This window comes from Macaca mulatta, chromosome 5 (assembly GCF_049350105.2).
Source record: "Macaca mulatta isolate MMU2019108-1 chromosome 5, T2T-MMU8v2.0, whole genome shotgun sequence".
NCBI classification, from domain to species: domain Eukaryota; kingdom Metazoa; phylum Chordata; class Mammalia; order Primates; family Cercopithecidae; genus Macaca; species Macaca mulatta.
Genome location: NC_133410.1, coordinates 59605550 through 59623637, shown reverse-complemented (window position 1 = coordinate 59623637; position 18088 = coordinate 59605550). Strand labels below are relative to the sequence as shown.

The 18088-nt window shown below is 34.0% G+C and overlaps 1 protein-coding gene across 9 annotated transcripts in view; it reads left to right on the top strand.

The window, feature by feature from the left end:
* MTHFD2L (methylenetetrahydrofolate dehydrogenase (NADP+ dependent) 2 like) overlaps positions 1-18088 on the top strand; it is a 186183-nt gene that overhangs the window by 55706 nt on the left and 112389 nt on the right.

Genomic DNA, 18088 nt, shown 5'->3' with positions numbered 1-18088 from the left:
TATTATACTAGTAATAGGTGTAATAGTGATTTCTGAATGATTTGTGCTTATATTGACAAAATCCTTGAAAGTAAAATATAGGCATTGGCAATACATACACTCCTTGCTTTGCACAGTAGTATGGGACCCTAAAAACGATGATGTAAGATGAAACCAGGTAATGTGATCTTAATAATCAAAGGTAAAAACGACAATTTTCTGTGACCTTTAAAACTTCTTATCGAAGCATTAAAAACTCTCCTACTGTGTTTCATAAATGTATAGGGAAATGAATAATTAGTAAAACTAAACTAATGTTTTTTAGTACACTGTAATTTGGAACATTAGAAACATTGAGAAAGTGTATGATATCATTGCAAAAACTTGTCAGAAGTAGTTGGAACAGTGTTTGCCTTCTATCTAATTCTATAACTTATCATATGGAATGAGCATCTTTTCTATGTCTTGGTGAATTGAGCTGTTATATTCCTTTCAAAGTTTAGATTAGTTCCCAGTATTTTGTCTGTTGTACTTTAAATGTTGTGAAATTTCTCTGAGAGTTCCTTAACATTTAAAGGAACTTCAATGTGAAGTTTCACGTTGGTGTCACTTCCTCCGAGATGTTGTCGTCTTTTTTGTTTCAATCACTTTCCTCATTTGTGTGGTGGATTCACCCTCATTAAGTTCCTCTGGCTGCATAACTACATCTCTCCAAAGGATTCAGTGTCAGCATTCTATGGTCAGCTATTTCTCCTACAACTCCATTTACATTAAATTAGAATCCTATTGAAATGACTTTGTTTTTTATATTTATCAGGCTTTTTCAACATAGTACTTACCTTCGCTTTTCATGCAGGCCTAGGTTTCTCTTGTCTTTGTTTGTTGTTACCATTTTCAGATCTCCTACTCACATCCAGTTTCCATCCCAGCATTATCACATTTTTTTTCTTTGCTATACTTTCACTTTTATAGGCTAATCCCCTTTGTCTGTTATCAACTTTTGTAAAATATCATGTGGGTTTATCTCTGGGAAACATGGAGAAAACACACTTTCCTATCTATGTTTGAAGATTGCAAATGTGCAGTGACCAATCATTTGAAAGAAGTGCTATGATTGGTCACTGATCATCATGTCATCTGTTATTTCTCTAGTGATTTGTGGGCTAAAGAGCCAGCAGCTCTTGTGTAATTACTATGAAATTTGAAATGTGTTATTGGAGGACTAGTACCATTTAACTAAATTGTGGTTCTGAAATTTGTGCATATTTAAAGTGCACAAAATGAGGACTGCAGGTATAGTATAGGTTACAATAGCTTTGTAGTTTTGAGTTCTGTAAGCTTTGATTAACAATCATGTGATGTGCAAAAAGTAAAGCTATATAATTCTATTATATGGGATCTTTATGTGGTATTAATATTTTTCTTTATCCAACAATATAATATCTTAGCGTATGTTATAGCTTTTGTGCTGTTTACATTATATCAAAAATTCATACTTCTAATTCTTTTCCTCCAATATAGCTGCACTGACAAAAATCATCAAGTTGATAAGAATCTTAGAAGCTATCAGAGTTTCCCCCAAGAAAAACGCTTTGACAGATAATGCTTAGATTAATGATGTTAAAGTTAGTATAGTGATAGTATCACTTACCTTTAAAACTAGAAAAAAATTCAACACATGCAGCACTCTCGTATCATTGGAAAATGAGGTCTAGAGAAGATCAGGAGTTTATTAACATCACAAATCTGTCCAAAAAATTTTAACAGTGTTTCTCAATTGTTTGACTCACGCAAAATGAGTCTCTTTTTGGTACTGTGTTTATCAAGCAATCTTCTTATAGTTTGCAGTTTTTGAAATTTTCTCTACTTGGCATTTGCATGACATTTCGATAGCTGTATAAACATGTCACAACCTTAATTCTTAACATGTCCTTTCTACACAAAGTGACCTGAAAAGACATTTCTTGAGAGAAGACATACAAATGGCCAACAGGTATATGAAAATGATAAACATCACTAATTATCAAGGAAAGGCAAATTAAAACCACAATGAGATATCACCTCACACTTGTTAGGATGGCTGTTATCAAGAAAATGAGGTAAGTGTTGAGGATGTAGAGAAAAGGAACCCTTGCTCACTGCTGTTTAGAATGTAAATCGGTACAGCCATTTTAGAAAACAGCATGACAGTTCCTCAAAAAATTAAACATAGAACACCATATGATCAAAAAATTCCATTTCTGTGTATATATCCAAATGACATGATATCAGTCATGTCAAAGAGATACCTGCATCCTAAAGTAATGCTGCACATTGTGGCATTACTTTAAGATACATAATCAACTTTAGTGTCTATCAGTGGCTGAATGGATAAAGTAAATGTTGTTGTGTATATACGCAATGAAATAAGAATCAACTTTTTAAAAGAATGAAATCCTCTACACACTGCTTTAAATGTGTCCCAGAGATTCTGGTATGTTGTATCTTTGTTCTCATTGGTTTCAAAGAACATCTTTATTTCTGCCTTCATTTCGTTATGTACCCAGTAGTCATTCAGGAGCAGGTTGTTCAGTTTCCATGTAGTTGAGCAGTTTTGATTGAGTTTCTTAGTCCTGAGTTCTAGTTTGATTGCACTGTGGTCTGAGAGACAGTTTGTTATAATTTCTGTTCTTGTACATTTGCTGAGGAATGCTTTACTTCCAATTATGTGGTCAATTTTGGAATAAGTATGATGTGGTGCTGAGAAGAATGTATATTCTGTTGATTTGGGGTGGAAAGTTCTGTAGATGTCTATTAGGTCTGCTTGGTGCAGAGATGAGTTCAATTCCTGGATATCCTTGTTAACTTTCTGTCTCGTTGATCTGTCTAATGTTGACAGTGGGGTGTTGAAGTCTCCCATTATTACTGTATGGGAGTCTAAGTCTCTTTGTAAGTCTCTAAGGACTTGCTTTATGAATCTGGGTGCTCCTGTATTGGGCGCATATGTATTTAGGATAGTTAGCTCTTCCTGTTGAATTGATCCCTTTACTATTATGTAATGGCCTTCTTTGTCTCTTTTGATCTTTGATGGTTTAAAGTCTGTTTTATCAGAGACTAGTATTGCAACCCCTGCTTTTTTTTGTTCTCCATTTGCTTGGTAAATCTTCCTCCATCCCTTTATTTTGAGCCTATGTGTGTCTCTGCATGTGAGATAGGTCTCCTGAATACAGCAAACTGATGGGTCTTGACTCTTTATCCAGTTTGCCAGTCTGTGTCTTTTAATTTTAGGGAAATTTATAGCACTAAATGCCCACAAGAGAAAGCTGGAAAGATCTAAAATTGACACTCGAACATCACAATTGAAAGAACTAGAGAAGCAAGAGCAAACACATTCAAAAGCTAGCAGAAGGCAAGAAGTAACTAAGATCAGAGCAGAACTGAAGGAGATAGAGACACAAAAAACCCTCCAAAAAAATCAATGGATCCAGGAGTTGGTTTTTTGAAAAGATCAACAAAATTGATAGACTGCTAGCAAGACTAATAAAGAAGAAAAGAGAGAAGAATCAAATAGATGCAATAAAAAGTGATAAAGGGGATATCACCACCAACCCCACAGAAATACAAACTACCATCAGAGAATACTATAAACACCTGTATGCAAATAAACTAGAAAATCTAGAAGAAATGGATAATTTCCTGGACCCTTACACTCTCCCAAGACTAAACCAGGAAGAAGTTGAATCCCTGAATAGACCAATAGTAGGCTCTGAAATTGAGGCAATAATTAATAGCCTACCAACGAAAAAAAGTCCAGGACCAGATGGAGTCACAGCTGAATTCTACCAGAGGTACAAGGAGGAGCTGGTACCATTCCTTCTGAAACTATTCCAATCAATGGAAAAAGAGGGAATCCTCCCTAACTCATTTTATGATGCCAACATCAACCTGATACCAAAGCCTGACAGAGACACAACACAAAAGGAGAATTTCAGACCAATATCCCTGATGAACATCGATGCAAAAATCCTCAATAAAATACTGGCAAACCAAATCCAGCAGCACCTCAAAAGCTTATCCACCATAGTCAAGTGGGCTTCATCCCTGGGATACAAGGCTGGTTCAACATACGCAAATCAATAAACGTAATCCAGCATATAAACAGAACCAAAGACAAAAACCACATGATTATCTCAATAGATGCAGAAAAGGCTTCTGACAAAATTCAACAGCCCTTCATGCTAAAAACTCTCAATAAATTCGGTATTGATGGAAAGTATCTCAAAATAATAAGAGCTATTTATGACAAACTGACAGCCAATATCATACTGAATGGGCACAAACTAGAAGCATTCCCTTTGAAAACTGGCACAAGACAGGGATGCCCTCTCTCAACACTCCTATTCAACATAGTGTTGGAAGTTCTGACTAGGGCAATCAGGCAAGAGAAAGAAATCAAGGGTATTCAGTTAGGAAAAGAAGAAGTCAAATTGTCCCTGTTTGCAGATGACATGATTGTATGTTTAGAAAACCCCATCATCTCAGCCCAAAATCTCCTTAAGCTGATAAGCAACTTCAGCAAAGTCTCAGGATACAAAATTAATGTGCAAAAATCACAAGCATTCTTATACACCAGTAATAGACAAACAGAGAGCCAAATCATGAATGAACTTCCATTCACAATTGCTTCAAAGAGAATAAAATACCTAGGAATCCAACTTACAAGGGATGTAAAGGACCTCTTCAAGGAGAACTACAAACCACTGCTCAGTGAAATAAAAGAAGACACAAACAAATGGAAGAACATACCATGCTCATGGATAGGAAGAATCAATATTGTGAAAATGGCCATACTGCCCAAGGTAATTTATAGATTCAATGCCATCCCCATCAAGCTACCAATGAGTTTCTTCGCAGAATTGGAAAAAACTGCTTTAAAGTTCATATGGAACCAAAAAAGAGCCTGCATTTCCAAGACAATCCTTAGTCAAAAGAACAAAGCTGGAGGCATCACGCTACCTGACTTCAAACTATACTACAAGGCTACAGTAGCCAAAACAGCATGGTACTGGTACCAAAACAGACATATAGACCAATGGAACAGAACAGAGTCCTCAGAAATAATACCACACATCTACAGCCATCTGATCTTTGACAAACCTGTGAAAAACAAGAAATGGGGAAAGGATTCCCTATTTAATAAATGGTGCTGGGAAAATTGGCTAGCCATAAGTAGAAAGCTGAAACTGGATCCTTTCCTTACTCCTTATACGAAAATTAATTCAAGATGGATTAGAGACTTAAATGTTAGACCTAATACCATAAAAACCCTAGAAGAAAACCTAGGTAATACCATTCAGGACATAGGCATGGGCAAGGACTTCATGTCTAAAACACCAAAGCAATGGCAACAAAAGCCAAAATTGACAAATAGGATCTAACTAAAGTAAAGAGCTTCTGCACAGCAAAAGAAACTACCATCAGAGTGAACAGGCAACCTACAAAATGGGAGAAAATGTTTGCAATCTGTCCATCTGACAAAGGGCTAATATCCAGAACCTACAAAGAACTCAAACAAATTTACAAGAAGAAAAACAAACAGCCCCATCAAAAAGTGGGCAAAGGATATGAACAGACATTTCTCAAAAAAGACATGCTTACAGCCAACAGACATATGAAAAAATGCTCATCATCACTGGCCATCAGAGAAATGCAAATCAAAACCACAATGAGATACCATCTCACACCAGTTAGAATGGCAATCATTAAAAAGTCAGGAAACAACAGGTGCTGGAGAGGATGTGGAGAAATAGGAACACTTTTACACTGTTGGTGGGTTTGTAAACTAGTTCAACCATTATGGGAAACAGTATGGTGATTCCTCAAGGATCTAGAACTAGAAGTACCATATGACCCAGCCATTCCATTACTGGGTATATACCCAAAGGATTATAAATCATGCTGCTATAAAGACACATGCATATGTATGTTCATTGCGGCACTATTCACAATAGCAAAGACTTGGAATCAACCCAAATGTCCATCAGTGACAGACTGGATTAAGAAAATGTGGCACATATACACACCATGGACTACTATGCAGCCATAAAAAAGGATGAGTTTGTGTCCTTTGTAGTAACATGGATGCAGCTGGAAACCATCATTCTCAGCAAACTATTGCAAGAACAGAAAACCAAACACCGCATGTTCTCACTCATAGGTGGGAACAATGAGATCACTTGTACTCGGGAAGGGGAACATCACACACCGGGGCCTATTATGGAGAGGCGGGAGTGGGGAGGGATTGCATTGGGAGTTATATCTGATGTAAATGACGAGTTGATGGGTGCGGCACACCAACATGGCACAAGTTTACATATGTAACAAACCTGCACGTTATGCACATGTACCCTAGAAGTTAAAGTATAATAATAATAATAATAATAATAATAATAATAAAAAGTTTGTAGCAAAAAATAAAAAAAAGAATGAAATCCTGTCATTTGCTATAACATGGAAGCTGAAGTATACTATACTAAATAGAATGAGCTAGGCACAAAAAGAAAAACCCGCATGATCTTACCTGTAGAATTTTAAAAATAAACTCATGGAAACACAGAGTTAATGGTGGTTACTGGGGACTGAGGACTGGGGAAGGGATCGTGGAGATGTTGGTTAAAGGATGCAACAGTTTAGTTAGAAAGGAATAAGTTTTGGAGGTTTATTGTACAACATGGTGACTTAGGTAATAACAACATACTGTATACTTGCAAATTGCTGAGAAAGTACATTTTAAATGTTCTTACCATGAAAATAAATATCTGATGTATTATATATGTTAATTAGCTTGACTTAGCTATTTCATAATGTATACATATATCAAAACATATTGTATACCACACATATATACAATTTTTGTTTGTTAATTTTCAACTAAAATAGTCATAGTTTTCAAACTACACTATATTTAGTTTGTCACAGATTTCTAACTACATTAGATTGTTTGTCTTAATAAATTTATATCTGTAAAAATTTTACCCCTTTTTAGCAACATTCCTTATTTGGTGAATTTATTAACAGCTTGCTGCTTAGATGGCACTGGTGATTTGTCTGTATTAAATACTAAATTGCTTGAGTCCTGTACTAGAGACTAAATTGTTTGAGTGTCTCAAACAGAGAGTGAGAAGCATAGAGCTAAAATGACCATGGTAATATGTATATATATGTTCTGAGAAACAGCAGTTTTCTATGTAGCCAAATAACCAATAATGCCAAAATTGTGGCTAACGTTGATTACATTATGGCACTTTATATGCCATGTATATTACACATGACACTTTGTATTTATTAACCCATTGGATCCTCACAATAATCCTGCGAAGCTGGAGCTATTACGTATTTTTTACTGATGAGAAATTTGAGGCATGAAGAGGATAAGTAACTTCTCCCAGGTTCACAGAGTTGCTAAGTAACTGAGTTGGGATTTCAATCTGGGCAGACTGGCCCCCATGCCAGGAATACTCTTACTTACTATGTTAGCACCCTCACTGGCACATCAATGTTAGCTAGTGAGTCATGTGTGCTTACTATGTAGCAGGTACTCCCTTACATGGATTATTTTATTGAATCCTACAAACACCCTTATATGATAAGAATTATCTTCTTCATTTTACAGATAAGGAGACTGAGACACATGGAGGTTAAGTGAATTGACCAGTATTACCTGTTAATAAATGGTAGAGCCAAGACCCAAATCCAAGTCAACTGATTTCAGAACCTACCTTTTAAACTTCTCCTTACGTTACACTATCTCTCAGAACATAGTAAGGCATAACATAAGCACATATATTTCAAACATTAAGATACAAATTTGTAGCACATGTAACCACCAAGTTGCTGATCATCTGGTTTCCCTGTTTCTATACTTGTAACCTATATTTTTTTTATGGTTTTTACCTTGCTCAATAATAGAATTCCTACTTTGATTCATAATTTCTTTTTGGTAAGGCTTAAAAATGATAGCAATGGGATTAAAGACATAGTAAATATACTGTTCCTTTCAAAGTAACCTCTATTTTAGTAATTGAGCTATGGTACATTTTTGCTAGCAGAAGATATTCAAATATAGGTATATACAGTCTGAATTTGTAATGTGGCTTTGTGATTTACTGACTGTTACTTAACTTTGATGAGTTTTATTTTCCTCATAAAAAGAGAATTGAAAATCGATCTTTTATACTACATATTGGGAACATATAGTTTGTTAGTTAATAGAAAATGTTAGTTAAAGTAGAAAATTGTAAAACAATACGTATGTACCTTAAACATTGTATTGTATAATAAATAATTTAAATATTCATTCATCAATCTTTAATGTAGATTAAAAGCTTTCTGGAGCCCACTGATTGGACTTCTGCATCATCTTCTGGCATTAATAATACTTATAATTCATTGCCTGTAATTTTCAGGTTGCAGTGAAACAGTGAAAATTCATCTAGAATTTCAAAATGTCTCCCAGTCTTCAAAGTTGCCTTACTGTTATCTAAGTCATACTAATTCTTTTTAGTTCTTGAGAGTCTTTCCAGATCATTCAGCTTAGTTTTCTTACAAATAAGAACTGTTCCCTTTTGCACTCAATTTTCATTTATTTATATCATTTTTACCTGTGTTATAGAATTTACTATGAAAAAACTGGCAAAGACAGGCTGGGAAATACAAAAATTGTCTCATGGTTATGAAACGCAACCATAGGATTAGGAATAGTTTATTAACTATTCTCTGATATGTCCAGCAAGTGCTGGGCATCAGCCTTCATGTTTTACGGAATAAATGGAGCTCATTAGTTATTTTGATAGATTGGCTATATAGAAGTAGATGAATACAGCCTCTCCTATGTATATTTCATAGGATTGTTATAATGAACAAATTAAACAATAAGCAAATGAAAAAATGAATGAGTCTAGTTGATTTAACCTTCAAGCTTAATAATATAAAATTATTTTCTATAATTTGGTTAGTAAGTGTGTATTTCATGATTAGAAATCTGAGATTATTTCTCACAATTAGGGCAATGTCTTGAGTAAAATAAATCCCAAGTTAGAATTATAATTCTCATGTTTGAAGGCAGGTTTGCATAAGGATTAAACAGAATGTGCAAGGAGTTTCCATGCATGTTATTTGGGCAAGAAGCAAAGAAATGAGATAGAATTCTGTCCTGTTTAATGGTACCGGGCCTGTCACAAGCTAAGCCTTGTTTATGTTCAGAAGCTGTGCAACTTTGTTCAGGATTTGAAATACTCGGGATATAACAGTACACAGCCTTGCTGTTTGTCCAGTAGCTAACCCTAAAGCTAAGGAGAAATAAAAATGACCAAATGCAGATGCTTTCCTACTCCTGTCCTGACTGTGCATAGATTCTTATCGGTAAGTGATCACTTTGTCGAGGTGAGAAAGAGATCTATTATTTATGTTATATTCTTTTTTTCTTCTAAGTAGGCATTTTATTTTTTTTTTAGCTTTTATTGAGTTATGTGTATTAAACTGATATCATATTAAAAGTTAAATTTTTTGGAATATGTATCTTTATATAGAGTAAAAAAATTAGAAAAATAGTCATTTAAAACTGGAACCAGTGGCATCTTTTTCAAACTAGAATAATAAAAGGGAAATTATAATATTCACAGACTTGAAGCACACTGGAATTCTGCTATAAATATTTGTTATATAATAGAATTTGGTGCAGGATGAATTTGATTTAAGAGGGTTTAAATTATATTAACTGTGTGAAAACATTTAGATCTAAGTCTGAAAAACAGTTATCAAGTCAGTGAAATTTTAATATGGTATTTTACAACTGTGACTTCATGATAGCTGTTACAAGTGTCAGGAATGGTAAATATGTACTATTTATTAATGCCAGCACTGTACAAAAGTGCTTTATATACAATAAATCATTTAATACTGACAACAATCCATACCAGTAGATGCTATTTCTTTTGAGATTTGTGGTTAAGGAAAAAGAGTGAACTGAGTAACTTGTGTGAGTTCACTCAGTGAGTAAGTACCAGAGTGTTGTCAAGAGAACCAAGTATAGCATCCTTTGTACCATAGTCACAGTCCTATAGCAGAAATTTAAGAGAGCATAAGGAGAGATGCTTGCTTACCCACTTTGTATTTACTTGCTCTTTGAGAAGTCTACTTCTCATTTATTTCTGGAACACAATTAGATAAACTCTATCTTATCTATCTTTTTCTGAAATAGTTTTTCAAATGTTCCCTTCAGTTGTCTAGTTTGAAGCCTTTGAGGATTAACACCTTCCAGTTCGTGCAAGGGAATTGGACAAAGAAATGAGAATGAACTATAGGATTAAAAGATAAAAGTAAAGAAGGTGAGTTAGAAGAATTTGAGTTCAAGGTGCAGATTTAACATAAATAAAATATTAGAGTAATTAGTAGGCATGAAAATGTGGATATCGACCTAACTAATAAGCATGGAGATATGTGTATTTGTCTAAAACTCATTTCTTCATTTGAAGAAAAAAAGTATTGTTATAATTACTTTTCATGAGAATTTACCAAATTTATGTATCCAGAATACTGATTATTATTAAAATGTTTGACCAGAGTGAGAATTTTTTTTATCATTCTAAACTCTTTCCTATTTTATTCTGTTTAATTCAATATAAATTTTAATTTGACTTTGTTTTAGAATTTATTTTTCATTTCACTATGGGAGAAACCCCAGTTCTGTGTTTGAGTGTATAGAATAATTCCACATAGGGAGAATTGCAGTAAACATTATATCCCTGTAATCTACCTTTTATCTGTTAGACAATTAGTGAATGCTGTTGAAGAAATGAGTGAATCCTGTAGTTTCTCAGCACCACTTTTTTTGTGTTAAGTCTTATCCTTCTGCATATATTTCTACATGTAAGAGATTAGTGCATAAGCAATTTAACTGAACAAGATTGGTGAAGATCTCGTGCCCGCACCCATGAAAGTTTTCTATAGCTCTATAGTATCTATTATATAGAGCCCACATTACGAATGCATATTTTATTACTTCAATAATGTGTTAGCCTCTGACCTCTTCACTATATTGGTTATCTTTCAAACATACAAGGGCTGAGTTCTTTTTTCCCTTTAGATCTTAGCATAAATGTCATTGCTTTGGGGAGCCTTTTCCAGCCTATGCCCCCTAAGTTGTTTTCATTCTGTTGTTCTCTATTTGGAACCGCCTTTCTTGTGTGACAGAGACAATTTAAGTTCTCCAAATACCCACATGTCCTCTTATATTTTGGGGCTTCTCTTAGCAATTAGATTGAGGTCATGTGACTACTGGACAATAGATTGTAAAAGGAAGAGATTTTTGGAGCCACTTCCAGACTGAGATGGTTAAAAGCTGTTGTGCCCTCCTCCTTGACTTCTGTTTTTGTTGCATTGTTCTTGGAAACTAGGTGTTACAGATGGTTGTAAATTACAAAAAGTAGGGCAATAGAATTCTTATTGGACTTGACATGAATAAGAAATAAACACCCTTTTATAAATGACTGGGATTTCAGATTTTTTTAAACCTATAAACTCACAGATCAAAGAAGCTCACCAAACTCTCAAGGTCATGAAACATGAAGAAAACTATGCCAAAGAACACCATAATCAAATTATTCAAAACCACTGATAAAAAAAAAGAAATCTTAAAAGCAATAAGGGAGTTGGGGGAGGGCATTACATACAAAGGAATAAAGAGGACAGTGACAGAATATTTATTGATAGAAACAATGCCAGCAAGAAGACAATGGAACAATATCTTTAAGTATTAAGAGGAAAAAACAAAAAACTCCGCAAACCCAAAATTCTATACCCAGGGGAAAATACCTTCAAAAACAAAGACAAAAAGTCTTTTTATCAGACATGTGAGGAAGAGAGCTCAAAACTAAAAACAATTACTTACTAGAAGACCTATGCTATAAGAAATATTTAAAGACCCGGGTGTGGTCGCTCATGCCTGTAATCCCTGCACTTTGGGGTGGATCACTTGAGATCAGGAGTTTGAGACCAGCCTGGCCAACATCGGGAAACCCCATCTCTACTAAAAACACAAAAATTAGCTGGGTATTGTGGTGCACACCTGTAATCACAGCTACTCAGGAGGATGAGACAGGAGGATTGCTTGGACCTGGGAAGTGGAGGTGGCAGTAAGCCAAGATCATGCCACTGTACTCCAGCCTGGGCAGCAGAGCAAGACTCCATCTTAACAACAACAACAAAAAAGTGATGTTAAAGGAAGTCCTTCATCTAGATGGAAATGATACTAGATGGAAATATGGATCTGTCCAAGGAATTAAGAGCTCTGGAAGTGGTAACTACCTGAGTTAATACATACTATTCATGTATATATATGTTATAATATATTGTTCTTATTCTTATTACTCAGATTATTTTAGAAGATAATTAATGTTTAGCCAAAACCAAAAACAATGTAGTTTTTGGTTTGTAACATACAATTAAAACATGTGGCAACAATAGCACAAAAGTTTGTATAGAAGAAATGCTGGAATATTATTGTTTGATTCATGTAATATATGTGAAATGACATAATATTGCTTAAAGGTAGCCTGTGATAAGTTAAACATGTATAATATGAAACCAAAAGCAACCACGAAAATAACACAACAAAGAGTTATAACTAATAAGTCAACAAAGAAGAAAAAGTAGAATGATCACAGATATTCAGTTAATCTAAAGGAATACAGAACAATGGAGAAAAGACAACAAAGATGTTAAATTTATTCCTAGAAAATGTAATGTAAATAATCCAATTAAACATCAGAGGTTGTCAAATTGGATAAAAATCAAGTCCCAACTATATGTTGCTTACATGAAACTACACCTTAACTATAGGGACACAGGGAGGTTAAAGCAAAAGAGTGGGAAATCGAAAGCTGGAAGAGCTATTTAATGTGAAAGTATATTTCAGAGCAGAAAGTATTACTCGGGATAAAGAGGTCATTTGATAATAATTAAGGAGCTGGTTTATCAAAAGTAAATAACAATCTTAATATCTTATATACCTAATAAGAAAACTTCAAATTATGTGAAACAAAAGCTAATATAATTGCAAAGAAAAATAATCAAATAAAAAATTATAGCCATGTTTCAAAACCTCTTAATAATGGAGAAAACAAGTAGACAGAAAATCAGTAAAGATATAGAATACTTGTATGATATCAACCAATTTGATATAATTAAAATTTATAGAATACTCTCTGCCAAATGGCAGATAATACCCTTTCTTCAAGTTAATGTAGAATATTTACCAGTATATACCACATTCCAGGCCATAAAACTAATCTCAATTTTAAGAGAATTCATGTTACATAAAGCATGTTCTCTGACCACAGTGGAATTAAAAATGAGTAACAAAAACATCTGGAAGGCCGGGCGTGGTGACTCATATCTATAATCCCAGCACTTTGGGAGGCCGAGACGGGCAGATCACGAGATCAGGAGATCCAGACTATCCTGGCTAACAAGGTGAAACCCCATCTCTACTGAAAATACAAAAAAAAAAAAAAATCAGCTGGGCGTGGTGGCAGATGCCTGTAGTCCCAGCTACTCCAGAGGCTGATGCAGGAGAATGGCGTGAACCCGGGAGGCGGAGCTTGCAGTGAGCTGAGATCACACCACTGCACTCCAGCCTGGGCAGCAGAGTGAGACTCCGTCTCAAACAAAACAAAACAAAACAAAACAAAAAATCTGGAAAATCCCTAAATATTTGAAAAGTAAATAGCACACCTCTAAATAACCCCTGTGTCAAATAAGAAAGTAAAAGAGAAATTTGAAATTGTTTTGAACTTTTTATGAAAATGTAATATCAAAGTTTGTGGGATTCTATTAAAGCAGTACTTAAGGGAAATGCACAGCACTAAACACATATCTTAGAAAAGAAGAAAGGTCAGATCAGTAATCTCGTCTTATACTTTAAGATGGTAGGAACATCAGAGCAAAACACAACATGAAGACAAAAAAAGAGAAATAATAAAGATCAGAGCAGAAATTAATGAAATGTAAAATAGAAAATTAATAAAATCAGTAAAACCAAAAGTTGGACCCATCAAGGAAAAGAATAGATACAAATGACCAATACCAGGACTTAGGGAGGTAGTATCACTACAGATTCTACAGATGTTGAAAGGGCAATAAGGGAATATTCTGAATAACATTATGGCAATTAATTTGACAAGTTAGATGAAATGGACAACTTCCTTGAAAGATATACATTACCAAAGCTCATTCAAAAAGAAATGTCTTAATAGCACTGTTAAGCAATTGACTTTGTAGTTCAAATCCATTCCACAGTGAAAGCTCTATGTCCAGATGGCATCCCTGGTGAATTCTACCAAATATTTAAGGAAGAATGGTGATAAAGAGGAGGGAATGCTTTCTAACATATTGTATGAGCCAGCATTACTCTGATACTAAAAACCTTGCAAAGACATTACAAGAAAGGAAAATTACAAGTCGGTATCCTTCATGAAGATAGATTCAAAAGATATTAGTAAAACATTAACAAATCAAATCTAACAATTTAGAAAACAATTCATCATGACCAAATGTGTTTTATTTCAGGAATCCAATGTGATTTAACATTAGAACAGTAAACAATGTATTTCACCATATTAACAAGCTAAAAATGAAAATCATATAATCATTTCCATAGATACAGATAAAGTACTGAATAAATTTCATCATCAATTCCTGATGAGAAACTTTCAAGTAGCTAATAATAGAAGAGAACTCTTTCAAGCTGATAAAGGGAATGTATGAAAAATCTGTAGGCAACATCACAATTGATTATGGAACACTGAATGTTTTCCTCTTACAATCAGAAAGGTCAAGGATGTCCACTATTACCATGTCTATTTAACATTGCATTGGAAATTCTAACTAGCACAATAAGACAAGAAAAGCAGATGACATGATTGTCTATGTGGAAAATTCAAGGGAATCCATGAAAAAAAGAAAAACAGGTACTAGTACTAATAAGTGAGTTTAGCAAGATTGAATGATACAAGCTTAATATAGAGGAATTGATTTTCTGTATACTTTCAATCAGATATTGAAATTTTAAATATACAGTTATAATAGCATCAAAAATATGAAATCTTTAGGCATTAATTTGACAAAAGATGGGAAAAATCTGTATATTAAAAACTACAGAACTTCCTGAGACAAACTAAAGGAGACTAAATAAATGAATCAATAAACCGTGTTATGAAACAGAAGATTAAATATAGTTAAAATACCAATTTTCCTCAAACTGATTTGTAGGTTCAAGGTGACCTTAGTAAAAACTTGGGAGAAACCAAGTAAAATTCATATGGAACTGCAAATGACCTAAAATGGTCCACACAATTTTGAAAATGAGTAACATGGAGGATTAACACTGCCTGGTGTCAAAATGAGTTATAAAGCTACAGTAAGCAAAGTCATGTAGTATTGGAATCAAGATAGAAAAACAGATCAATGAAACAGAATAGAAAGTCTAGAAAGAGATTCACACTTATATTGATAACTGATTTCTGACAAAAGTGGAAAGGCAAATAGTACAGAAAGAATGTGATTTTCAACAAATAGTGCTGGCTGGAACAATCAGATATTCAAATGCAAAAGAATATCTAGAAAAGAAATGCTAGAAATTAAAAACGCTCTAACAGAAATGAAGAATGCTTTGATGGGCTCAGCTGTAGACTGGAAATGGCCAGGAAAAGAATCAGTAAGCTTGAAGTTATGCCAGTAGAAATTTCTCAAAATGAAATGCAAAGAGGAAGAAAACCCCAAACCCCTCCAGAATAGAATGTCAAAGAACTGTGGGATATTTTCAAAAGGTACATGCATTTGGAATAGCAGGAGAAAACAGAACAGAAAAAACTTTTGGAATAATCGTGGCTGAAACTTTCTAAAAATAATGACAGACACAGAGAATATCAAGAGCAAAAATGGTAAAAGTATTTGAACAGACACTTGGAAGAAGAAATACAAATGGTAAATAAGCATATGAATAGATGTTCAACATCATTAGTCATTAGGGAAATTCAAATGAAAAGTATTAAGATACTACTGCAAACCCATTAGAATGGCTGAAATTAAAATATCAACTGACTATACTATGCGTTGGTGATGATGTGGAGGGAAAGTAACCCTCATGTTCTCCTGTAGTGGAGATGCAAAATGGTACATTTTGGAAAATTGGAAAATAGTTTGGCAGTATCTTAAAATGTTAAATACACACACACACACACACACACACACACACACACACGTTGGTCCAGCCATTCCATACCTGTGTATTTCCCCAAAAGAAAATGAAACATGTCCATACAAGTATTTGTATATGAATGTTCATAGAATCTTTATTTGTGATAACTAAAAACTAGAAACAACCCAAATGTTCATTAACAGGTCGATGGATAAAGAAACTGTGATATTCCATACAATAGAATACTACTCAGCAATATTAAGGAATAAAATATGGATGCATATTATAATATAGATTAATCTCAAAGTAATTATGCTGAGTGAAAGTATCTAGACAAATAAGAGTGTATATTCTATGATTCCATTTAAATAAAATTCTATGAAATGAAAACTAATGAAGTGATACCATATCCATGGTGTATTAGTCTGCTTGATCTATCATAAGAAAATACCATAGAATGAGAGGCTTAAACAACAGAAATGTATTTTCTCACAGTCTGGAGGCTGAAAATGTGCGATCACGGTGCCAGCATGGTTGGGTTCTAGTGAGAAGTTTCTTCCTAGCTTGCAGACAGAGCTTTCTCATTGTGTCCTCACATGATGAAGAAAGCCAGCAAGTTTTCTGGTTTCTCTTCTTATAAGGACACTAAATCATATCACAAAGGCCCTACCCTCATGACCTCGTCTAAACCTAATTGTCTCCCAGAGGTCCTATCTCTAAATACCATCACATTAAGTGTTAGAGCTTTAATATATAAAGTTCGGGGGGACATAATTCAGTACATAGCAAATGTTTATAGGTAGTTGGGTCTGAGGGGATAGGAAAGGGCTAGGAAAGGATTATGAAGAGAGTAGGAGGAAAGTTTTCAGAATGGTAAATATGTTCATTATCTTGACTAGGATTATGGTTTTATAGGTATATATACGTATATATATGTGTATATATTTGTATATATCTGTATATGTATATATCAAAGCCTATCAAATTGTACACTCTAAATGTATGCAGTCTATTATATTCAAATATTCTTCAACAAAGCTGTTTTTTGAAAACCCAAATTTACTGGAAATAGAAAAAATGCAATAAAACTATACAGTAAAGGACTCAAAAGAATGACAAGCACAGGACACAGGATGCAGTTTACATCTGTTTGGAGCAGGACAGAGGATAAACTAATTGGGTAGACTATAAGGTTAACTATAGATTAAGGTTAAATATAGATCAAGGTCATAACTTTTGTTTGGGGTAGTAGATTTGCATATGCCTAATTTATTATGAAAAACTAATTTAATTGCATTGTGTTTGGACCAATATTGAGGTTGTGTCATAAGCCCATGAATTACGATTAATCCAATTTCTGCATTTGAAGTTCATTCAAAGAAAAAATACCCGATATTTTGTTTCAAATTCTTTTTGACATTATTTGTGTAGTCACATAGAAACAAAGACATCCTCACAATATTATTTATCCAACTTAAAAAAAAAAAACTTTCTCAGAGGGAGGTTTATATCAAAGAATTTATGAGCAAGGGGAAGAAAAGTGGAACACTCTCTTGCATGTAAAGTATGTTAACCACATGATGGCAGCATTGAGCAATCAGTGTTTCTCTTCCCTTTTTTTTTTTTTTTTTTTTTTTTTAAAGATTAATGGTTTACACTGGAAGGTGAGTAAATCACTGAGATATAATTTACATAACAGTGAGACTGGTTGGTGTCCGTAGCCACTTCTGTCTCTCTCTGTCATTCATATTCATGTGGAAACCATGCCCAGAGATTTTTAGTCACTCAACTCTATAGAATTACATCTTTTTGAACAGTTATTATCAACATTTTGTTCATTTTGTTAAAATGAACTTGTGTTCCAGCATAGTTATT